At 36.9% G+C, this 13756-nt stretch overlaps 1 non-coding gene across 1 annotated transcript; it reads left to right on the plus strand.

The window, feature by feature from the left end:
- The first annotated feature begins 5279 nt into the window (after positions 1-5279).
- LOC112787266 (small nucleolar RNA R71) lies at positions 5280-5386 on the plus strand. Its single transcript, XR_003194688.1, has one exon. It is a non-coding gene; the product is annotated as a small nucleolar RNA R71 (small nucleolar RNA).
- Positions 5387-13756: the final 8370 nt, after the last annotated feature.

Here is a 13756-nt window from a genome sequence, read left to right on the forward strand (position 1 = left end):
GGAGTTTTCGAAAATAAATAATAAATAAACTGAAAATAAAGATAGAAATACTTATGTAATTCATTGGTGAGAATTTCAGATAAGCGTATAGAGATGCTTTCGTTCCTCTGAATCTCTGCTTTCTCGCTGTCTTCATCCAATCAGTCTTGCTCCTTTCCATGGCTGGCTTTATGTACGGGCATCACCGTTGTCAATGGCTACTTTTCATCCTCTCTGTGAAAATGGTCCGATGCGCTGTCACTGCATGGCTAATCATCTGGAGGCATCACTGTTGTCAATGGCTACATCCCATCCTCTCTGTAAAAATGGTCCGATGTGCTGTCACTGCATGGCTAATCATCTAGAGGTTCTCGATCATACTGGAATAGGATTTACTATCCTTTTGCGTCTGTCACTACGCCCAGCACTCGCGAGTTTGAAGTTCGTCACAGTCATTCAATCCCTGAATCCTACTCGGAATACCACAGATAAGGTTTAGACTTTCTGGATTCTCATGAATGCCGCCATCAATCTAGCTTATACCACGAAGATTCTGATTAAGAGATCCAAGAGATATTCATTCAATCTAAGGTGGAACGGAAGTGGTTGTCAGGCACGCGTTCGTAGGGGAATGATGATGATTGTCACGTTCATCACATTCATATTGAAGTGCGAATGAATATCTTAGAAGAGGAATAAGTTGAATTGAATAGAAAAACAGTAGTACTTTGCATTAATTCATGAGGAACAGCAGAGCTCCACACCTTAATCTATGGAGTGTAGAAACTCTACCGTTGAAAAATACATAAGTGAAAGGTTCAGGCATGGCCGAATGGCCAGCCCCCAACGTGATCAATATGATCTAAAGATGGTTCAAAGATGTCTAATACAATAGTAAAAAGTCCTATTTATACTAAACTAGCTACTAGGGTTTACAGAAGTAAGTAATTAATGCATAAATCCACTTCCGGGGCCTACTTGGTGTGTGCTTGGGCTGAGCTTGAAGTTTACACGTGCAGAGGCTTATTTTGGAGTTGAACGCCAAGTTGTAATGTGATTTTGGCATTCAACTCTGGTTCGTGACGTGTTTCTGGCGTTTAACTCCAGACTACAGCGTAGAACTGGCGTTCAACGCCCTTTTGCGTCGTCTAAACTCGGCCAAAGTATGGACTATTATATATTGCTGGAAAGCCCTGGATGTCTAATTTCCAACGCAATTGGAAGCGCGCCATTTTGAGTTCTGTAGCTCCACAAAATCCACTTTGAGTGCAGGGAGGTCAGAATCCAACAGCATCAGCAGTCCTTCTTCAAGCTCTGAATCTGATTTTTGCTCAAGTCCCTCAATTTCAGCCAGAAAATACCTAAAATCACAGAAAAACACACAAACTCATAGTAAAGTCCAGAAATGTGAATTTAACATAAAAACTAATAGAAACATCCCTAAAAGTAACTAGATCCTACTAAAAACATACTAAAAATAATGCCAAAAAGCGTATAAATTATCCGCTCATCACAACACCAAACTTAAATTGTTGCTTGTCCCCAAGCAACTGAAAATCAAATAGGATAAAAAGAAGAGAATATACTATAAATTTCAAAATATCAATGAAACATAGCTCCAATCAGATGAGCGGGACTTGTAGCTTTTTGCCTCTTGAATAGTTTTGGCATCTCACTTTATCCATTGAAGTTCAGAATGATTGGCCTCTATAGGAACTTAGAGTTCAGATAGTGTTATTGATTCTCCTAGTTCAGTATGTTGATTCTTGAACACAGCTACTTTATGAGTCTTGGCCATGGCCCTAAGCACTTTGTTTTCCAGTATTACCACCGGATACATAAATGCCACAGACACATAACTGGGTGAACCTTTTCAGATTGTGACTCAGCTTTGCTAAAGTTCCCAATTAGAGGTGTCTAGGGTTCTTAAGCACACTCTTTTTTTGCTTTGGACCTTGACTTTAACCGCTCAGTCTCAAGTTTTCACTTGACACCTTCACGCCACAAGCACATGGTTAGGGACAGCTTGTTTTAGCCGCTTAGACCAGGATTTTATTCCTTTAGGCCCTCCTATCCACTGATGCTCAAAGCCTTGGGATCCTTTTTATTACCCTTGCCTTTTGGTTTTTAGGGCTATTGGCTTTTTGCTCTTGCCTTTTGGTTTTAAGAGCTTTAGGCTTTTTCTGCTTGCTTTTTCTTTTTCTTTATTTTTTTTTCGCCATTTTTTTCTCTTTTTTTCTGCAAGCTTTTGTATTCACTGCTTTTTCTTGCTTCAAGAATCATTTTTATGATTTTTCAGATTATCAAATAACATGTCTCCTGTTCATCATTCTTTCAAGAGCCAACATATTTAACATTCTAAAACACCAACTTCAAAAGACATATGCACTGTTCAAGCATTCATTCAGAAAACAAAAAGTATTGTCTCCACATCAAACTAATTAAACTAAGTTCAAGGATAAATTTGAAACTCATGTACTTCTTGTTCTTTTGTAATTAAAATATTTTTCCATTTAAGAGAGGTGATGGATTCATATTCACTACTTTAAGGCATAGACACTTAGACACTAATGATCATGTAATAAAGACACAAACATGGATAAACATTTAACATAAGAAAACAAAAAACAGAAAATTCAAGAACAAGGAATGAGTCCACCTTAGTGATGGTGGCGTTTCCTTCTTTGAGGAACCAATGATGTCCTTGAGCTCTTCTATGTCTCTTCCTTGTCTCTTTTGCTTGATCCCTAGTGATTTTGGTGCTCCTATCCTTAGTTGCTCCCAATAATTGTGTGGGGGAGAATGTATCCCCTGAGGTATCTCAGGGATCTCTTGAATTGCAGTCAAATGTTCTACCATTGAGCTATGGATCCTTTACATGAATCTCTCCATCTCCCATGACTTGGAGGTGGAAGCTTTTGTCTTCCCTTTTCTCTTCTCTCTTTTTTTTTTTTTGGCCTTAGGTGCCTTAGGTGCCATCAATGGTTATGGAAAAGCAAAATAAGCAATGCTTTTACCACACCAAACTTAGAATGTTGCTCGCCCTCGAGCAGGATAAGAAAGAATAGATGAAGAAGAAGATGTGGAAGAAACTAGGATTATGAGGAGGGAAGGTGGGGATCCTGTGGGATCCACAGATCCTGAGATGATCCTGTGAGGTTCACAGATCTTGAGGTATCAAGGATTTACATCCATGCACCAATTAGGCATGTAAAATGCCTTTGCATGCAATTCTGGCGTTTAAACGCCGAACTGATGCTTGTTCTGGGCGTTCAACGCCCAGATGCAGCATATTTCTGGCGTTGAACGCCAGCTTCATGCTTGTTTCTGGCGTTCAGCGCCAGCTCCATGCTCTGTTCTGGCGTTGAACGCCAGCCAGATGCTCCTTACTGGCGTTTGAACGCCAGTGAACTCCTCCTCCAGGGTGTGCTGTTTTTAATGCTATTTTTGATTTTTCTTCAATTTTTTCAGTTTTTTTGTGACTCCACATGATCATGAACCTATGAAGACATATAACTAATAAAAAATATAATTAAATAAAAATTAGGTTGCCTCCCAACAAGCGCTTCTTTAATGTCAATAGCTTGACAGTGGGCTCTCATGGAGCCTCACAGATGTTCAGAGCATTGTTGAGACTTCCCAACACCAAACTTAGAGTTTGGATATGGGAGTTCAACACCAAATTTAGAGTTTGGTTGTGGCCTCCCAACACCAAACTTAGAGTTTGAATGTGGGGGCTCTGGTTGACTCTGTTTTGAGAGAAGCTTACTGTGCTTCTTTTCCATGTTTACAGAAGGATGTCCTTGAGTTTTAAACTCAAGGGAGTCCTCATTCAATTGAAGGACTAGTTCACCTCTGTTAACATCAATCACAGCTCTTGCTGTGGCTAGGAAGGGTCTTCCAAGGATGATGAATTCATCCTCATCCTTCCCAGTATCTAGGATTATGAAATCAGCAGGGATGTAAATGCCTTCAACCTTTACTAACATGTCCTCTACTTGTCCATAAGCCTGTTTTCTGGAGTTGTCTGCCATCTCTAATGAGATTTTAGCAGCTTGTACCTCAAAGATTCCCAATTTCTCCATTACAGAGAGTGACATGAGGTTTATTCTTGACCCAAGATCACATAAAGCCTTCTCAAAGGTCATGGTGCCTATGGTACAAGGTATTAGGAACTTTCCAGGATCCTGTTTCTTCTGAGGCAATCTCAGTTGATCCAATGCATTTAGTTCATTGGTGAACAGGGGAGGTTCATCTCCCCAATTCTCTTTACCAAATAAATTAGCATTCAGCTTCATGATTGCACCAAGGAACTTGGCAACTTGCTCTTCAGTGACATCCTCATTCTCTTCAGAAGAAGAATACTCATCAGAGCTCATGAAGGGCGTAAGGAGGTTTAATGGAATCTCTATGGTCTCTAGATGAGCCTCAGAGTCCTTTGGTTTCTCAGAGGGAAACTCCTTATTGATCACTAGACGTCCCAGGAGGCCTTCCTCCCTGGGATTCACGTCCTTCTCTTGCTCTCTAGGTTCGGCCGTGTTGACTATGTCAATGGCTTTGCACTCTCCTTCTGGATTTTCTTCTGTATTGCTTGGGAGAGTACTAGGAGGGATTTCAGTGATCCTTTTACTCAGCTGGCCCACTTGTGCCTCTAAATTTCTAATTGAGGACCTTGTTTCATTCATGAAACTTACAGTGGCCTTGGACAGATCAGAGACTAAGTTTGCTAAATTAGAGATATTTTGTTCAGAGTTCTCTGACTGTTGTTGAGTGGATGATGGAAAAGGTTTACTATTGTTAAACCTATTTCTTCCACCATTATTAAAGCCTTGTTGAGGCTTTTGTTGATCCTTCCATGAGAGATTTGGGTGATTTTTTCATGAGGGATTATAAGTGTTTCCATAGGGTTCACCCATGTAATTCACCTCTGCTATTGCAGGGTTCTCAGGATCATAAGCTTCTTCTTCAGAAGATGCCTCTTGAGTACTGTTGGATGCAGCTTGCATTCCATTCAGACTCTGAGAAATCATATTGACTTGCTGAGTCAATATTTTATTCTGAGCCAATATGGCATTCAGAGTATCAATTTCAAGAACTCCCTTCTTTTGAGGCGTCCCATTACTCACAGGATTCCTCTCAGAAGTGTACATGAACTGGTTGTTAGCAACCATGTCTATGAGTTCTTGAGCTTCTACAAGCATTTTCTTTAGGTGAATGGATCCACCTGCAGAAGTATCCAATGACATCTTAGCTAATTTAGACAGACCATCATAGAATATATCCAGGATGGTCCATTCTGAAAGCATGTCAGAAGGACACTTTTTGGTCAGTTCCTTGTATCTCTCCCAAGCTTCATAGAGGATTCACCTTCTTTCTGTCTGAAGGTTTGAACATCCACTCTAAGCTTACTCAGCTTTTGAGGAGGAAAGAACTTAGCTAAGAAAGCCTTGACCAGCTTATCCCAAGAGTTCAGGCTATCTTTAGGTTGAGAATCCAACCATATTCTAGCTCTGTCTCTCACAACAAAAGGGAAAAGCAGGAGCCTGTAGACTTCAGAATCTACTCCATTAGTCTTAACAGTATCACAGATCTGCAAAAATTCAGTTAAGAACTGGAAAGGATCTTCAGATGGAAGTCCATAGAACTTGCAGTTCTGCTGCATCAGAGAAACTAATTGAGGTTTCAGCTCAAAATTGTTTGCTCCAATGGTGGGGATGGAGATGCTTCTTCCATGTAAATTGGAATTAGGTGCAGTAAAGTCACCAAGCATCCTCCTTGCATTATTATTATTTTCGGCTGCCATCTCCTCTTCCTGTTCGAAAATTTCTGAAAGGTGCTTGCTGGATTGTTGTAATTTAGCTTCTCTTAGTTTCCTCTTCAGAGTCCTTTCAGGTTCTGGATCTGCTTCAACAAGAATGTTCTTGTCCTTGCTCCTGCTCATATGAAAAAGGAGGGAACAGAAAAATAATAATAGGGATCCTTTTTACCCAGATATAGAGGTGCCCTGTGTGAGTAGAAGAAAAGAAGAAGAGAAAATCTGAACTCAGAGAGAGAGAGGGGGTTCAGATTTTTGGTGAGTGAGGGAGAGATGTTAGTAGATGAATAAATAAATAGAAGGAGATGAGAGAGAAGAATTTTCGAAAATTATTTTTGAAAAATGGTTAGTGATTTTCGAAAATTAAAAGAAGAAATAAATTAAAATTAAAATTTGAAATAATTAGTTAATTAAAAAGAATTTTTGAAAAAGAGGGAGGATATTTTCGAAAATTAGAGAGAGAGGGTTAGTTAGGTAGTTTTGAAAAAGATAAGAAACAAACAAAAAGTCAATTAGTTAGTTGAAAAAGATTTGAAAATCAATTTTTGAAACGATAAGAAGATAAGAAGTTAGAAAAGATATTTTTAAAATTAAATTTTTGAAAAAGATAAGATTTAAAAAAAGATATGATAGGGAGATATGATTAGAATTAGTTTTGAAAAAGATTGGATTTTTAAAATTATAATTAATGACTTGATTCATAAGAAATCATAAGATATGATTCTAGAACTTAAAGTTTGAATCTTTCTTGACAAGCAAGTAACAAACTTGAAATTTTTGAATCAAAGCATTAATTAAATATTTTCGAAAATATGATGTAAAATTATGAAAAAGATTTTTGAAAAATATTTTTGGAATTTTCGAAAATAGATAAGAAAAATGATAAAGATTTGATTTTTGAAAAAGATTTTGAAAAGATAAGATTTTTAAATTGAAAATTTGATTTGACTCATAGGAAACAATTGAATTTTAAAAATTTTTGAAAAAGTCAATCCAAATTTTCGAAATTTATGAGAGAAAAAAAGGAAAGATATTTTTTTGATTTTTTGAATTTTTTTATGATGAGAGAGAAAAACATAAAAAAAATGACTCACAACATGAAAATTATGAATCAAAACACATGATGCATGCAAGAACACTATGAATGTCAAGATGAACACCAAGAACACTTTGAAGATCATGATGAACATCAAGAACATATTTTTGAAAAAATTTTTATGCAAAGAAAACATGCAAGACACCAAACTTAGAAATTTTTCATGTATAAACACCATGAATGCAAGAATGCATATGAAAAATAAGAAAAGACACAAAACAAGAAAATATGAAGATCAAACAAGAAGACTGGCCAAGAACAACTTGAAGATCATGATGAATGCAATGCATGAATGCAATTTTCGAAAAATGCAAGATGAGTATGCAATTGACACCAAACTTAAAAATTGACTCAAGACTCAAACAAGAAACATGAAATTTTTTTTTATTTTTATGATTTTCTAATTTTTTTGGATTTTTCGAAAATTATTTGTGAAAAAGAAAAATAAGGATTCCAAAATTTTTAATATGAATTCCAGGAATCTTGCACTCTTAGTCTAAAGCTCCAATCTGAGGGTTAGACATGGCTTAATAGCCAGTCAAGCTTTAGCATGTAAATCAAGTGGATCAGGAACAGCAGCAGGTGGATTAGCAACAACTAGCTTGCTCTTGATAATGTTGGGTTGGAAGCCCCAGTCCAAATGAGTTTAGACATGGCTTTACAGCCAGTCAGGCTTCAACATGCTTCATGAAACACTAGAATTCATTCTTAAAAATTCTAAAATAATTTTCGAAAACAGATGAGAAATTTTTGAAAGATTTTTGAAAATAAAACAAAAAGAAAATTATCTAATCTGAGCAACAAGATGAACCGTCAGTTGTCCAAACTCGAACAATCCCCGGCAACGGCGCCAAAAACTTGGTATGCGAAATTGTTACTCTGAGGTTGTAAAATTGTTGTTCGTTCTCTCCCTGGCAATGGCTCCAAAAACGGGTGCACAATACCATGGTCCAAACATAACTTCACAACTTCGCACAACTAACCAGCAAGTGCACTGGGTCGTCCAAGTAATAAAACCTTACGTGAGTAAGGGTCGATCCCACGGAGATTGTCGGTATGAAGCAAGCTATGGTCACCTTGTAAATCTCAGTCAGGCGGATATCAAATACTTATGGAGTTTTCGAAAATAAATAATAAATAAACTGAAAATAAAGATAGAAATACTTATGTAATTCATTGGTGAGAATTTCAGATAAGCGTATAGAGATGCTTTCGTTCCTCTGAATCTCTTCTTTCTCGCTGTCTTCATCCAATCAATCTTGCTCCTTTCCATGGCTGGCTTTATGTACGGGCATCACCGTTGTCAATGGCTACTTTTCATTCTCTCTGTGAAAATGGTCCGATGCGCTGTCACTGCATGGCTAATCATCTGGAGGCATCACCGTTGTCAATGGCTGCATCCCATCCTCTCTGTGAAAATGGTCTGATGCGCTGTCACTGCATGGCTAATCATCTAGAGGTTCTCGATCATACTGGAATAGGATTTACTATCCTTTTGCGTCTGTCACTACGCCCAGCACTCGCGAGTTTGAAGTTCGTCACAGTCATTCAATCCCTGAATCCTACTCGGAATACCACAGACAAGGTTTAGACTTTCCGGATTCTCATGAATGCCGCCATCAATCTAGCTTATACCACGAAGATTCTGATTAAGAGATCCAAGAGATATTCATTCAATCTAAGGTGGAACGGAAGTGGTTGTCAGGCACGCGTTCGTAAGGGAATGATAATGATTGTCACGTTCATCACATTCATATTGAAGTGCGAATGAATATCTTAGAAGAGGAATAAGTTGAATTGAATAGAAAAATAGTAGTACTTTGCATTAATTCATGAGGAACAGCAGAGCTCCACACCTTAATCTATGGAGTGTAGAAACTCTACCGTTGAAAAATACATAAGTGAAAGGTTCAGGCATGGCCGAATGGCCAGCCCCCAACGTGATCAATATGATCTAAAGATGGTTCAAAGATGTCTAATACAATAGTAAAAAGTCCTATTTATACTAAACTAGCTACTAGGGTTTACAAAAGTAAGTAATTAATGCATAAATCCACTTCCGGGGCCCACTTGGTGTGTGCTTGGGCTGAGCTTGAAGTTTACACGTGCAGAGGCTTATTTTGGAGTTGAACGCCAAGTTGTAACGTGTTTTTGGCATTCAACTCTAGTTCGTGACGTGTTTCTGGCGTTTAACTCCAGACTGCAGCGTAGAACTGGCGTTCAACGCCCTTTTTTGTCGTCTAAACTCGGCCAAAGTATGGACTATTATATATTGCTGGAAAGCCCTGGATGTCTACTTTCCAACGCAATTAGAAACGCGCCATTTTAAGTCTGTAGCTCCAGAAAATCCACTTTGAGTGCAGAGAGGTCAGAATCCAACAGCATCAGCAGTCCTTCTTCAACCTCTGAATCTGATTTTTGCTCAAGTTCCTCAATTTCAGCCAGAAAATACCTGAAATCACAAAAAAATACACAAACTCATAGTAAAGTCCAGAAATGTGAATTTAACATAAAAACTAATAAAAACATCCCTAAAAGTAACTAGATCCTACTAAAAACATACTAAAAATAATACTAAAAAGCGTATAAATTATCCGCTCATCAGTATTCCTGACTATTAATTTATCATGCAACTGACTTTGGAGTAATTTATTAATTGGTAATATAGAGCATGTTTTCGTTCTAATGCTGGACAAAATGAGTTACTAGATGCCATGGGGTTGGATCCCATTGTTTTTCTAATTCACAGATAGTTTTCTTATGTTAAACGGTGACAAGTGATTCTTGCAAAAATATTCTATCATAATCTGGAACCAGTTAGTATAAATGATCATAATTATTATGATTATTTAAGTTAATAGTGTGAGATTATGCGGATTTTTTTAATAAATTACTTTGTCAAGTCTAAACTCTACTCTTCAGTTATTACATCGATAGGTGGAAGCCATCAAAAGAATTGCTGAGTATGTTGCTCAACTAAAAAAAAGTTGGGAAAGGACATGGTAAGAATTTTAGAGTTTATATTCATTATTGAATAATACGAGTATAGTTTTTTGTTTTTCCTGTGCATTTTTAAAGAAAAACAAATCTTGTTTCTTAAGCTATTAATTTTTGGTTGGTGGTCTTTTCAGGTGTGTGGCACTTATTAGAAGTTTCTCCATGAGAAAGGAGCTGTATGAACATGATAGAATTTGTAAGGGTTAAGTACGATTTTGGTCCCTAAGGCAGGGGTTGAAAATTTATTTTGTCCTCAGCCTTTTTTTTGCTACAAAATGGTCCCAAAGGTTTGGCTTAGTTTTAAAATCGTACTTTTTACCAAAATTTTAATTTTTATTACCAAATTACCCCTAATTAAAAAAATGGGTTAAAGGCTGGGGAACAGGGGAAGGGTTAATCCCTCAATCAGGCTGGGGGGGTGGGTTTTTAATGGAAGAAGAGGGAGAAGGGAAGGTGGGAAAGGGAAGGAAAAGGGAGTCCACCGCCGCTGCTCTCCGTCGTTCGGTCGTTGGTCCTCGCCGCTGCTCTTCGACGTTGACGCCAGCAGATCCGGGAGGGTGGACGTCGTGCGCCGCTCACCGCTCGCCGTTTCTACTTCTCCTCCTCACTCGGTCGCCGGTTGTCGCTGCTCCTCACCAGTTGCCGCTGCTTCCGATCGGGTTTGCTGTCTTCTTGGTCCACTTGGCAATCATTCCTATCACTGGAACTGGGATTAATCCAGTTAGGAGCCTTGGTGCTGCCATCATCTCCATCATCTTCAATAGAGACCATGCATGGAATGATCAGGTACGTCTTCTTCGTTTCCGGCTTTTTTTTCTCACTTATTTCTTTCTGAATTTCATATCTCCTTTTTTTCATTGCAGTGAATTTTCTGGGTTTGGCCTTTCATTGGAGCTGCTCTTGCTGTCGTGTACCACTAGACAGATAGTCATCTGATTTTGCTTCTGTTTATGCTTCTAACTACATTGATTTTGCTTTTGATTACATTGGGCCTTTCTTTGTGTTTTTGCTTCTGTTTATGCTTCTGATTACATTGATTTTACTTCTGATTTTATTATTGTTACTGCTGGTGTTGTTGTTGCTTCATTATTGCTGTTGTTTCTGTTTCTGGTTGAATTTGGGGAAGAAGGGAAAGGGGAAGGGGAAGGGGAAGGGTTGTTGCTTCATTATTGCTACTATTTCTGATTTGTTTCTGGTTGAATTTGAGGAAGAAGGGGAAGGAAAAGGGGAAGGAGAAGGAAATTCTGGTTGATTTTGGGGAAGAAGGGGAAGGGAAATGGTATTTTAGTCCGAAGAATGATTTTAAAACTAAGTTAAATATTTGGGACATTTTGTAGTGAAAAAAAGGCCAGGGACGAAATAAATTTTTAGCCCCTACCTTAGGCACCAAAATCATACTTAACCCTTGTTGTAGTTTATATTTTGGAGATTTATAATTCCTTATTTTTCTTGTCCTATGTATCTATCTAGTTCATTAGGATTCTTCAATGTGTCTTGTTAGTTTGTACTTTAAAGTTTATATATTGAAGATTTATAAAACAATCTTAGTTAAATGAAAGATATTTGAACTATCTATATTATTATATGTTATATAAATGTTAACTTGTTGAGTAAATTAGTTAATATATTAATTAATTAAAAAAATAATATAATTTAGCAAATTATGTGTATAATTTATATTAAAAAAATTATTACAAAATAAATAGTGTTTTGTAACTAAAGAAAAAAATGTTACAAAATCAAGTTGCATTTTGTAACAAAATTTTATGATAGGAAAAAATATATTGTCACAAAAAATATTTTGAAGATCAAAATTTGTTATCACTTTTGTAACGGTTTTTAGTTTTGTATCAGAAAAAATTGTTACAAAATATTACTTCGAATTGTAATAGTTCTATTTTTTGTTACAAAAACTTTTTGTAACGGGATATACTGCAACGACTCTTTTTTTTGTTACAAAATCCTTTTGTTTCAAAATTTTGATTTTTTGTAACAATTTTTTTGTTACAAATATTACTTTTTCTTGTAGTGCCGATTTTACTTTTGACATAGACTTTGACTGGCATTAATATTTTAAGAATATTGTAGAAGAAATAACAGATAAAATTATTTGTGACACTAGAATTACCTAATTAATTATTATTTTCAAAATCTTTTTTTGAAAAAAAGCGGGTTCTTACACAAGGAGCCATGAAAATGTTGATGTGAAACTGTCGGGGTTCGGAAAAACTCTTGACAGCTCACAGCATGAAGAGTTGTACAAAGCTCATTCATCCCTGTGGTATTTTTATTTGAAACAAAAAATACCACCCCATATGTAGAGAGGATTATGCGGGGTGTTGGCTTCCCTAACTTATTTTGTGTTTATATTATTTAGGGGTTATGCTGGAGGTTTAGTGTTGTGTTGGTAGGAAGATACGGTCGTTCAGGTAATTAGTTGTGACGATTATTATGTGTAGTTTCTACAGGCATATTCTAGAACACAAATGATATTGGAGCTCATGGAGGTATATTTAATCATTGAAGAACGATAATGAGAGATAAAATATAATGAGCTTCTCAGTCTAATGGCTAACAGAGATGGGCTGAAATTGGTTATTGGTGATTTCAACGCGATTAGAGCTTACCATGAGAAGGAAAGAGGTAAAATGAAATTAGCTTCATCAATTCAAAGCTTCAATGACTTTATAAACGATGGTGGATTGATTAATTTAGGTTATGAGGGACCAAAGTACACTTGGTCTAACAAGCAATTTGGCAGCAACTTCATCAAGGAGAGACTGGATGGAGCTCTTAGCTATAGTGAATGGAGATCTAGTTATTCGAGGGCTACAATCAATCATTTGAGTGACATTGGTTTAGACCGCAGACCTCTTTTACTTAATTTAGATATTGACTATCATAAATCGAAGAGAAGGTGTCATTTCCAAGAAAAATGGTACAATAAAGAGGAGGTCAGGAAGATAATAAATAAAGTGTGGAAGACAGAAGTTATGGACTCACCTATATTTAAGTTACACCAGAAACTAAAATAGTGTAGGCATGCTATTATCGATTGACAAAAGTCTCATAACACCAATTCTCAGGCTCAAATATCTCACCTTACAACTTGGCTAGCCAATGAAAAAGAGAAAGAAGCATTAGTAGATGGAGTTACCATTCGACAACTTGAAGATGAGTTAGAAAAAGTACTAGAAATGGAGGAATGGTATTGGAAGGAAAAGTCCCGCATTCAATGGCTCAAAAAGGGAGATAACAATACTCGATTTTTTCACTCCAAGTTTCAAACAAGGAGTAGAAAAAACCGAATCACTAGCCTAGAGACTGAGAATGGGGATGACAAAACTGATCCAAAAGGCATTGCACAAATAGCATATAATTAGTTTGAGAATCCCTTTCTGCTGCACCGTCCACCATATCTGATCCAGCATGGTATTCAAATACAAGAGCTTCGCATCATGTAACTCCAAATCAATCTAACATGCTTTTCTTGCTTAGAGTATACTGGCCCTGATCAGGTTCAAGTTGGCAATGGTTCAGGTATCTCTATGTCTCATGTTGGTAGTTCATTTTTGTATTCTTTAGATTCTAAACAATGGTTTTCATTACAATAGCTCATACACACAACACACATCACTAAGAACCTAATAAGTGTATCCAAATTTACTCAAAATAATTTTGTTTATTTTGAATTTCATGCAATTTATTGTGTTGTTCGTTGTCAGTTTACCAAGAGAGTTCTTCTACAAGGTTTTAGAAGAAGAGCTCTTTATCAGTTTGTGAATGTTTTTGTGCTTCAATCTTCATCATCCTCTAATACTCCTTATGTTTTCTCTATTTCCTGTTCTAATTTTGATCTGTGGCACAAA

The sequence above is a fragment of the Arachis hypogaea genome, chromosome 20, assembly GCF_003086295.3.
Source record: "Arachis hypogaea cultivar Tifrunner chromosome 20, arahy.Tifrunner.gnm2.J5K5, whole genome shotgun sequence".
NCBI lineage: Eukaryota > Viridiplantae > Streptophyta > Magnoliopsida > Fabales > Fabaceae > Arachis > Arachis hypogaea.